Here is a 10515-nt window from a genome sequence, read left to right on the forward strand (position 1 = left end):
GAACTGATCTCTCTGTGCTAATGCGGCTGCTTCCCACTAGCCATCTACCTTACATTTGGTAGTGTATATATGTCCATGCCTCTCTCTCGCTTTGTCAGAGTTTACCCTTCCCCCTCCCTATAGCCTCAAGTCCATTCTCTAGTAAGTCTGCGTCTTTATTCCTGTTTCACCCCTAGGTTTTTCATGACATTTTTTTTTTCTTAAATTCCATATATATGTGTTAGCATACGGTATTTGTCTCTCTCTTTCTGACTTACTTCACTCTGTATGACAGACTCTAGGTCTATCCACCTCATTACAAATAGCTCAATTTCGTTTCTTTTTATGGCTGAGTAATATTCCATTGTATATATGTGCCACATCTTCTTTATCCATTCATCCGATGATGGACACTTAGGTTGTTTCCATCTCTGGGCTATTGTAAATAGAGCTGCAATGAACATTTTGGTACATGACTCTTTTTGAATTTTGGTTTTCTCAGGGTATATGCCCAGTAGTGGGATTGCTGGGTCATATGGTAGTTCTAGTTTTAGTTTTTTAAGGAACCTCCATACTGTTCTCCACAGTGGCTGTATCAATTTACATTCCCACCAACAGTGTAAGAGGGTTCCCTTTTCTCCACACCCTCTCCAGCATTTATTGTTTCTAGATTTTTTGATGATGGCCATTCTGACTGGTGTGAGATGATATCTCATTGTAGTTTTGATTTGCATTTCTCTAATGATTAGTGATGTTGAGCATTCTTTCATGTGTTTGTTGGCAGTCTGTATATCTTCTTTGGAGAAATGTCTGTTTAGGTCTTCTGCCCATTTTTGGATTGGGTTGTTTGTTTTTTTGTTATTAAGCTGCATGAGCTGCTTATAAATTTTGGAGATTAATCCTTTGTCAGTTGCTTCATTTGCAAATATTTTCTACCATTCTGAGGGTTGTCTTTTGGTCTTGTTGATGGTTTCCTTTGCTGCGCAAAAGCTTTTAAGTTTCATTAGGTCCCATTTGTTTATTTTTGTTTTTATTTCCATTTCTCTAGGAGGTGGGTCAAAAAGGATCTTGCTGTGATTTATGTCATAGAGTGTCCTGCCTATGTTTTCCTCTAAGAGTTTGATAGGTTCTGGCCTTACATTTAGATCTTTAATGCATTTTGAGCTTATTTTTGTGTATGGTGTTAGGGAGTGATCTAATCTCATACTTTTACATGTAGCTGTCCAGTTTTCCCAGCACCACTTATTGAAGAGGCTGTCCTTTCTCCACTGTACATTCCTGCCTCCTTTATCAAAGATAAGGTGACCATATGTGCGTGGGTTTATCTCTGGGCTTTCTATCCTGTTCCATTGATCTATATTTCTGTTTTTGTGCCAGTACCATACTGTCTTGATTACTGTAGCTTTGTAGTATAATCTGAAGTCAGGAAGCCTGATTCCTCCAGCTCCGTTTTTCGTTCTCAAGATTGCTTTGGCTATTCGAGGTCTTTTGTGTTTCCATACAAATTGTGAAATTTTTTGTTCTAGTTCTGTGAAAAATGCCAGTGGTAGTTTGATACGGATTGCATTGAATCTGTAGTTTGCTTTGGGTAGTAGAGTCATTTTCACAATGTTGATTCTTCCAATCCAAGAACATGGTATATCTCTCCATCTATTTGTATCATTTTTAATTTCTTTCATCAGTGTCTTATAATTTTCTGCATACAGGTCTTTTGTCTCCTTAGGTAGGTTTATTCCTAGATATTTTATTCTTTTTGTTGCAATGGTAAATGGGAGTGTTTTCTTGATTTCACTTTCAGATTTTTCATCCTTAGTGTATAGGAATGCCAGAGATTTCTGTGCATTAATTTTGTATCCTGCTACTTTACCAAATTCATTGATTAGCTCTATTAGTTTTCTGGTAGCATCTTTAGGATTCTCTATGTATAGTATCACGTCATCTGCAAAGAGTGACAGCTTTACTTCTTCTTTTCCGATTTGGATTCCTTTTATTTCCTTTTCTTCTCTGATTACTGTGGCTAAAACTTCCAAAACTATGTTGAATAAGAGTGGTGAGAGTGGGCAACCTTGCCTTGTTCCTGATCTTAGTGGAAATGCTTTCAGTTTTTCACCATTGAGGACGATGTTGGCTGTGGGTTTGTCATATATGGCCTTTATTATGTTGAGGAAAGTTCCCTCTATGCCTACTTTCTGCAGGGTTTTTATCATAAATGGGTGTTGAATTTTGTCAAAAGCTTTCTCTGCATCTATTGAGATGATCATATGGTTTTTCTCCTTCAATTTGTTAATATGGTGTATCATGTTGGTTGATTTGCATATATTGAAGAATCCTTGCATTCCTGGAATAAACCCCACTTGATCATGGTGTATGATCCGTTTAATGTGCTGTTGGATTCTGTTTGCTAGTATTTTGTTGAGGATTTTTGCATCTATGTTCATCAGTGATATTGGCCTGCAGTTTTCTTTCTTTGTGACGTCCTTGTCTGGTTTAGGTATCAGGGTGATGGTGGCCTCGTAGAATGAGTTGGGGAGTGTTCCTCCCTCTGCTATATTTTGGAAGAGTTTGAGAAGGATAGGTGATAGCTCTTCTCTAAATGTTTGATAGAATTCGCCTGTGAAGCCATCTGGTCCTGGGCTTTTGCTTGTTGGAAGATTTTTAATCACAGTTTCAATTTCAGTGCTTGTCATTGGTCTGTTCATATTTTCTATTTCTTCCTGATTCAGTCTTGGCAGGTTGTGCCTTTCTAAGAATTTGTCCATTTCTTCCAGGTTGTCCATTTTATTGGCATAGAGTTGCTTGTAATAATCTCTCATGATCTTTTGTATTTCTGCAGTGTCAGTTGTTATTTCTCCTTTTTCATTTCTAATTCTATTGATTTCAGTCTTCTCCCTTTTTTTCTTGATGAGTCTGGCTAATGGTTTATCAATTTTGTTTATCCTTTCAAAGAACCAGCTTTTAGTTTTATTGATCTTTGCTATCGTTTCCTTCATTTCTTTTTCATTTATTTCTGATCTGATTTTTATGATTTCTTTCCTTCTGCTAACTTCGGGGGTTTTTTGTTCTTCTTTCTCTAATTGCTTTAGGTGCAAGGTTAGGTTGTTTATTCGAGATGTTTCCTGCTTCTTAAGGTAGGATTGTGTTGCTATAAACTTCCCTCTTAGAACTGCTTTTGCTGCATCCCATAGATTTTGAGTCGTTGTGTCTCCATTGTCATTTGTTTCTAGGTATTTTTTGATTTCCTCTTTGATTTCTTCAGTGATCACTTCGTTATTAAGTAGTGTATTGTTTAGCCTCCATGTGTTTGTATTTTTTACAGCTCTTTTCCTGTAATTGATATCTAGTCTCATAGCGCTGTGGTCAGAAAAGATACTTGATACAATTTCAATTCTCTTAAATTTACCAAGGCTTGATTTGTGACCCAAGATATGATCTATCCTGGAGAATGTTCCATGAGCACTTGAGAAAAATGTGTATTCGGTTGTTTTTGGATGGAATGTCCTATAAATATCAATTAAGTCCATGTTGTTTAATGTATCATTTAAAGCTTGTGTTTCCTTATTCATTTTCATTTTGGATGATCTGTCCATTGGTGAAAGTGGGGTGTTAAAGTCCCCTACTATGAATGTGTTACTGTTGATTTCCCCTTTTATGGCTGTTAGTATTTACCTTATGTATTGAGGTGCTCCTATGTTGGGTGCATAAATATTTACAATTGTTATATCTTCTTCTTGGATCGATCCCTTGATCATTATGTAGTGTCCTTCTTTGTCTCTTGTAATAGTCTTTATTTTAAAGTCTATTTTGTCTGATATGAGAATTGCTACTCCAGCTTTCTTTTGGTTTCCATTTGCATGAAATACCTTTTTCCATCCCCTTACTCTCAGTCTGTATGTGTCTCTAGGTCTGAAGTGGGTCTCTTGTAGACAGCAAATATATGCGTCTTGTTTTTGTATCCATTCAGCCAATCTGTGTCTTTTGGTGGGAGCATTTAGTCCATTTACATTTAAGGTAATTATCGATATGTATGTTCCCATTCCCATTTTCTTAATTGTTTTGGGTTCGTTATTGTAGGTCTTTTCCTTCTTTTGTGTTTCTTGCCTAGAGAAGTTCCTTTAGCAGTTGTTGTAGAGCTGGTTTGGTGGTGCTGAACTCTCTCAGCTTTTGCTTGTCTGTAAAGGTTTTAATTTCTCCATCAAATCTGAATGAGATCCTTGCTGGGTAGAGTAATCTTGGTTGCAGGTTTTTCTCCTTCAACACTTTCAATATGTCCTGCCACTCCCTTCTGGCTTGTAGAGTTTCTGCTGAAAGATCAGCTGTTAACCTTATGGGGATTCCCTTGTGTGTTATTTGTTGTTTTTCCCTTGCTGCTTTTAATATGCTTTCTTTGTATTTAATTTTTGACAGTTTGATTAATATGTGTCTTGGCGTATTTCTCCTTGGATTTATCCTGTATGGGACTCTCTGTGCTTCCTGGACTTGATTAACTATTTCCTTTCCCATATTAGGGAAGTTTTCAACTATAAGCTCTTCAAATATTTTCTCAGTCCCTTTCTTTTTCTCTTCTTCTTCTGGAACCCCTATAATTCGAATGTTGGTGCGTTTAATGTTGTCCCAGAGGTCTCTGAGACTGTCCTCAGTTCTTTTCATTCTTTTTTCTTTATTCTGCTCTGCAGTAGTTATTTCCACTATTTTATCTTGCAGGTCACTTATCCGTTCTTCTGCCTCAGGGTATTTTTCATTTCATTTATTGTGTTGTTCATCATTGTTTGTTTCATCTTTAGTTCTTCTAGATCCTTGTTAACTGTTTCTTGCATTTTGTCTATTCTATTTCCAAGATTTTGGATCATCTTTACTATCATTATTCTGAATTCTTTTTCAGGTAGACTGCCTATTTCCCCTTCATTTGTTAGGTCTGGTGGGTTTTTATCTTGCTCCTTCATCTGCTGTGTGTTTTTCTGTCTTTTCATTTTGCTTATCTTACTGTGTTTGGGGTCTCCTTTTTGCAGGCTGAAGGTTCGTAGTTCCTGTTGTTTTTAGTGTCTTCCCCAGTGGCTAAGGTTGGTTCAGTGGGTTGTGTAGGCTTCCTGGTGGAGGGTACTAGTGCCTGTGTTCTGGTGGATGAGGCTGGATCTTGTCTTTCTGGTGGGCAGGTCCACGTCTGGTGGTGTGTTTTGGGGTGTCTGTAGACTTATTATGATTTTGGGCAGCCTCTCTGCTAATGGGTGGGGTTGTGTTCCTGTCTTGCTAGTTGTTTGGCATAGGATGTCCAGCACTGTAGCTTGCTGGTCGTTGCGTGAAGCTGGGTGTTGGCGTTGAGATGGAGATCTCTGGGAGATTTTCGCCGTTTGATATTATATGTAGCTGGGAGGCCCCTTGTGGACCAGTGTCCTGAAGTTGGCTCTCCCACCTCAGAGGCACAGCACTAACTCCTGGCTGCAGCACCAAGAGCCTTTCATCCACACGGCTCCTTAATTTGGGATGATTCGTTGTCTATTCATGTGTTCCACAGATGCGGGGTACATCAAGTTGATTGTGGAGCTTTAATCCGCTGCCCCTGAGGCTGCTGGGAGAGATTTCCCTTTCTCTTCTTTGTTCTCACAGCTCCCAGGGCTCAGCTTTGGATTTGGCCCCGCCCGTGCGTGTAGGTCGCCGGAGGGCGTTTGTTCTTTGCTCAGACAGGACGGGGTTAAAGGAGCCGCTGATTCGCGGGCTCTGGCTCACTCAGGCCAGGGGGGAGGGAGGGGCACGGAGTGCGGGGCGGGCCTGCGGCGGCAGAGGCCGGCATGACGTTGCACCAGCCTGAGGCCCGCCGTGCGTTCTCCCGGGGAAGTTGTCCCTGGATCCCGGGACCCTGGCAGTGGCGGGCTGCACAGGCTCCCCGGAAGGGGGGTGTGGATAGTGACCTGTGTTTGCACACAGGCTTCTTGGTGGCGGCAGCAGCGGCCTTAGCGTCTCATGTCTGTCTCTGGGGTCCGCACTTTTAGCCGCGACTCGCGCCCGTCTCTGGAGCTCCTTTAAGCAGCGCTCTGAATCCCCACTCCTCGCGCACCAGGAAATAAAGAGGGAAGAAAAAGTCTCTTGCCTCTTCGGCAGGTCCAGACTTTTCCCCGGACTCCCTCCCGGCTAGCTGCGGCGCACTAATGCCCTGCAGGCTGTGTTCACGCCGCCAACCCCAGCCCTCTCCCGGCGCTCCGACTGGAGCCGGAGCCTCAGCTCCCAGCCCCTTCCGCCCCGGCGGGCGAGCAGACAAGCCTCTCGGCTGGTGAGTGCCGGTCGGCCCTGATCCTCTGCGCTGGAATCTCTCCGCTTTGCCCTCCGCACCCCTGTTGCTGCGCTCTCCTCCGCGGCCCCGAAGCTCCCCCACTCCGCCACCCGCAGTCTCCGCCCGTAAAGGGGCTTCCTAGTGTGTGGACACTCTTCCTCCTTCACAGCTCCCTACCGCTGGTGCAGGACCCGTCCCTATCCTTTTGTCTCTGTTTATTTTTTTCTTTTGCCCTAACCAGGTACGTGGGGGGTTTCTTGCCTTTTGGGAGGTCTGAGGTCTTCTGCCAGCGTTCAGTAGGTGCTCTGTAGGAGTTGTTCCACGTGTAGATGTATTTCTGGTGTATTCTTGGAGGAAGGTGATCTCCACATCTCACTCTTCCGCCATCTTCCCGGAAGTCCTCCGCGATGCATTCTTTAATAAGAGGTGAGGTGATCTGAATTCTGTTGTCATCTCAGCCACAGACACTTGTGTAGTTGTGTTCTGCTGGCCATTCTGTGACTCCATTTCATAAATGGTAAAAGGTGGAATAGAACCTTTCTATACTAAGGGAAATCCTCTAGGAATGAAGAGGATTTTTAAATCTGCAAGTTGCCTAGAGATCCCTGGAGACAAATAGTTCTCTAATGTATTTTAAAAAAAAAAGTGAGCACACCAATAGTTTCACAAGCAACAAATCATTATTTAGATAGAATTGTTCAAGATTTCCTATAAAAGGAATTAACTGAAGGGAAAGCCTGGAAGTCACTAAAAAGAACTCAGTTGTAAAATAGAAAAACTGTCATACATGTTGGACCCTTCTTGAACTCTAAGGTTATAATGAGGAGACCATAGTTCTGCCACATTTAAGGGGAAAAAAAATGTAGCATCTGAAAATTCAAATTTACAAACCAGATCAATTAATGGGTGATTATTCACATTATAAAAGGATTTATTGCTTTACAAATGGATTCCCTGCAGGGTTCCATTTTAATAACTGAGCTCTCTGTGTTAGGACTCACTGCCAATTAAAAGTCAATCAGAAGCAAAGATAAAGCGCCTCTGAAATTAAAATGTATGTCAAAAGGAAATCATCAGCAGAGTTACAAAAATTCACATTATGTACAACTTCGCAAGGACACGGAATTTTTTTCATAAGCCTTTATTGATCACCTAGTACAAACTAAGCTGGTCCCAAAGAGTCACTGCCAGGAGATCTCAAAAAGTGGAATGAATGACCCCTGTCTTCGGAATTTCCACAATGTGATTGCAGTAGTGTGAAGAGGTTCCATCAGCATTTCTGAGGGGAGGGGACAATGCTTTCTTGTGGAAGTAGGTCCTGCACATTGTCAATTCCCTTTCACTAATTGCCAAGGAGGCATCTCTGTCATTGCATAACCACAAAATGCCCTTACACATTCCCAGCATCTTTTGTACCACCTACCTACACACCTCTTTGGAGAACCTTTGTGGTGCTCAGAAGTTCTGCTTGAATCCTAGGACGTTAGTGCTAGAGGACATCTTAGAGGCCAGGTTCAACTCTTTTGTTTAGGTGAGGGAGATATGGAGGCAAAATGAAATGAAGTAGCAAGTCTTCCAATGGCCCCTCCAAGAATCTTTCTATCAAATAAATCTCTTTGGAGAAAGCGAGGACATTGGATGTCTACTATCTAAACTCAACTTTTTTCTACATCAAACTCTCTCCATATTTCCCCATGTTTTCCCTTTCTATCTCTGTCCTTTTCTCTCAGTTTTAGGAAAGGAGTCCTCTTATTCTCACTCAGGTTCAGCGTCCATCTCTTTCCTGGAACCTCTCTTCACAACGGCTTGGCTTCTTCCACTGGTAGGATTTTAGAACAGAAAGGGTGATAAGTGGAAAGCTAGCCCAATGATTCTGATGGCTTTGTGGACAAAGTTCTCTAGCAAAGTAAGGAAAGTCCTCTGCTGGGGACTTAAAGAGGGGAGAGGGTTTGGAGCGGCTGTGATGGGTTCCATAGGGTGTAAACAACAAGATGAGTCAGAGAGATTCTTTTTTATTGTGCTTGGTTCTGTTCAGGTCCAGCTGATGAGATTACACAAAATGTTTACTGACCTAATCAGCATGTTTTCATTATTTTCTGCAGCAGTTTGCAGCAGTCTAAGGATGTGAGAAGAGAAAGCCCTCTTGGAAGTCATTCATAGTGGATGAATGATATAGTATATGGAGAATGAGGGATTTGGATTTGATAGCAAACGTATCATTGAAATGGCTGGCTGCAAGGTCCATCCCGGAGAAGCAACGTGATTCAGCAGGTGATCTGGATTCCGCAACCTGGAAAGCTTCAAGGAGCCAGAAGGCATTTGACATGCTGACTCTGGTGGTGAGAGAGTGGAAGAAGTGGAGGTGGTGTTTCCGAGGGAAAAGGTCAGAATTTCAGATCTCAAACGTGCAACAGTTTTGCGTAATTGTGTTGTCGCTGGTATGGGCAGCTGGTGTGGTTGAGGCCTGGGGCCAAGTCTGAACCAAGTTATTAACAGAAATGTTAAAGCCTCTAAAAACGGTATGGAAAGAGAGAATGAGACAGGTGCTGAAGCCATTTTGTAAAGTAAATGGAAGTGAATTTGAAAAGAATGATTCAAATTTCCATTAAAATGCCTCTGGGACAAAAGATTACAAGAAGATATGCAACAGTTCTCAACTCCCTTCATATTAGTAGAATGCATTTGGGAAACCTAAAATAAGGCTTCATTTACTCGCTGAATTTATATTGATGTCGTTATTCTATCGATAGGTAGGTATTTTGGATACAGTGTGCATAGTATAAACAACGGGAATATCAACCCTGTGTCAGACACTGTACTAAGCGCTGCTTTGCAATTGGGAATAAACAAGTAACCTGTAAAGGTATTTACAGCCCAGTGAAGGAGGAAAAAGATTCAATCTCAGCGGACTGTATAGTAAGTACTAACGGTGTATGCTCACAGAATGAATGCCTGCTCCAGTCTGTAGAATCAAGGAAGGGTTTCTGGTTGAGGCAACATCTAAGCTGGGACTTGAAAGATAATATGAGTCAAAGAAGTGGCAGGTGATACTGATAGGTGCTAGCAAAGCAAACGGCAAGAAAAAAGGCTCAGGCACAGAAAGGAGCAGCACACACAGAGTTAAAGGTATGGAGGTGATGGAAAGTTAGGCTGGGAGGAAAGCAATAGCAGGCACTACGTGCACAAGGACCTCTTATCACTCTAAGGCGTTGTCATATTATCCTGAAAGCATAGGAAGCAATGAAGAAGTTTTTATACTGGAGGAAGGATGTGATCAGATCTGCATTTTTAGAAAGCTCCTTCTTGTTGCCATTTAGAGAGTGCATTAGCCTGAAGAGGTGGGCGTGGACATATGAAGTCCGGTCATAGTAAGTCATTATAGCAGTGAGGGAGAGAGGAGACTGGAAGGTAACACCCAAGACTTCTGGCTTGTGCAAGAGAAAGGCAGTGACCCAAATCTTGCATGTTTGAGCAGTCGGTTTAGGCAAAGGGAATAGGAAGATAATAGTCCCGTCTTAAGCATATTGAGTTTGAGATGCTAGTGGGCTATGCAAGGGAGCGTGGTCAGTTGGCAGATGTGAAGTCAGATCCCGTGAGAGACCTGGGCCTGCAGATGGGGATGTAGTTCCTTCGGGTAACTGAAGCCTTGAGACGGGGAAATCCATGAGAGACAATGAGAAGAGGGGGTGGCAGGAAGCCTGAGGAACTCCACGTGTCACAAAACGATTGCTGTAATTCAGGTATAAGATTATGCTGGTCTCACAGTCTAAAAGATCGTAGCCGTGGGAGCGAAAGGATATAGGTAGGTTTCTGGAAATGATATAGAGGTGATTCCAAACTTAACGTTTGTGAAGCCCCAGGGTGTTTTTCATTACAACAAATCCTTGGTTGACCCAAATGCCTTAGAAAGTCATCTTGTGTTTTCTTTTTAGGAAATGATGAAGCCAGTTCAGGTATCCCAAAACAGAAGACACTGCTAGTTACTAGCAGAATTCACTGCTAGTGACTCTAACTGCCACTAGTCAAGGGAATTTTCAGCAACATATAGTCACATAGGGCCTGAGGTTAAATTCTTGAAGTGTAAGCAAGTCTTGAAGGTCCAAGCTGTAATCAGATGGATAGTTTTATAGCAAAGACAAAATATTCATTGGCACCCCAGTATCTCAGTCTCATTCAGTAACTGGCTCTTCCTACTTGTCCTCTATTTGGCTGAATATCTGGTTCACTCAGTCTTTTCAACAGCCTTAGGGGAGAGCCTATGCATTCCGGAAAAC

Source organism: Leucopleurus acutus (genome assembly GCF_964270905.1).
Source record: "Leucopleurus acutus genome assembly, chromosome: 7".
NCBI lineage: Eukaryota > Metazoa > Chordata > Mammalia > Artiodactyla > Delphinidae > Leucopleurus > Leucopleurus acutus.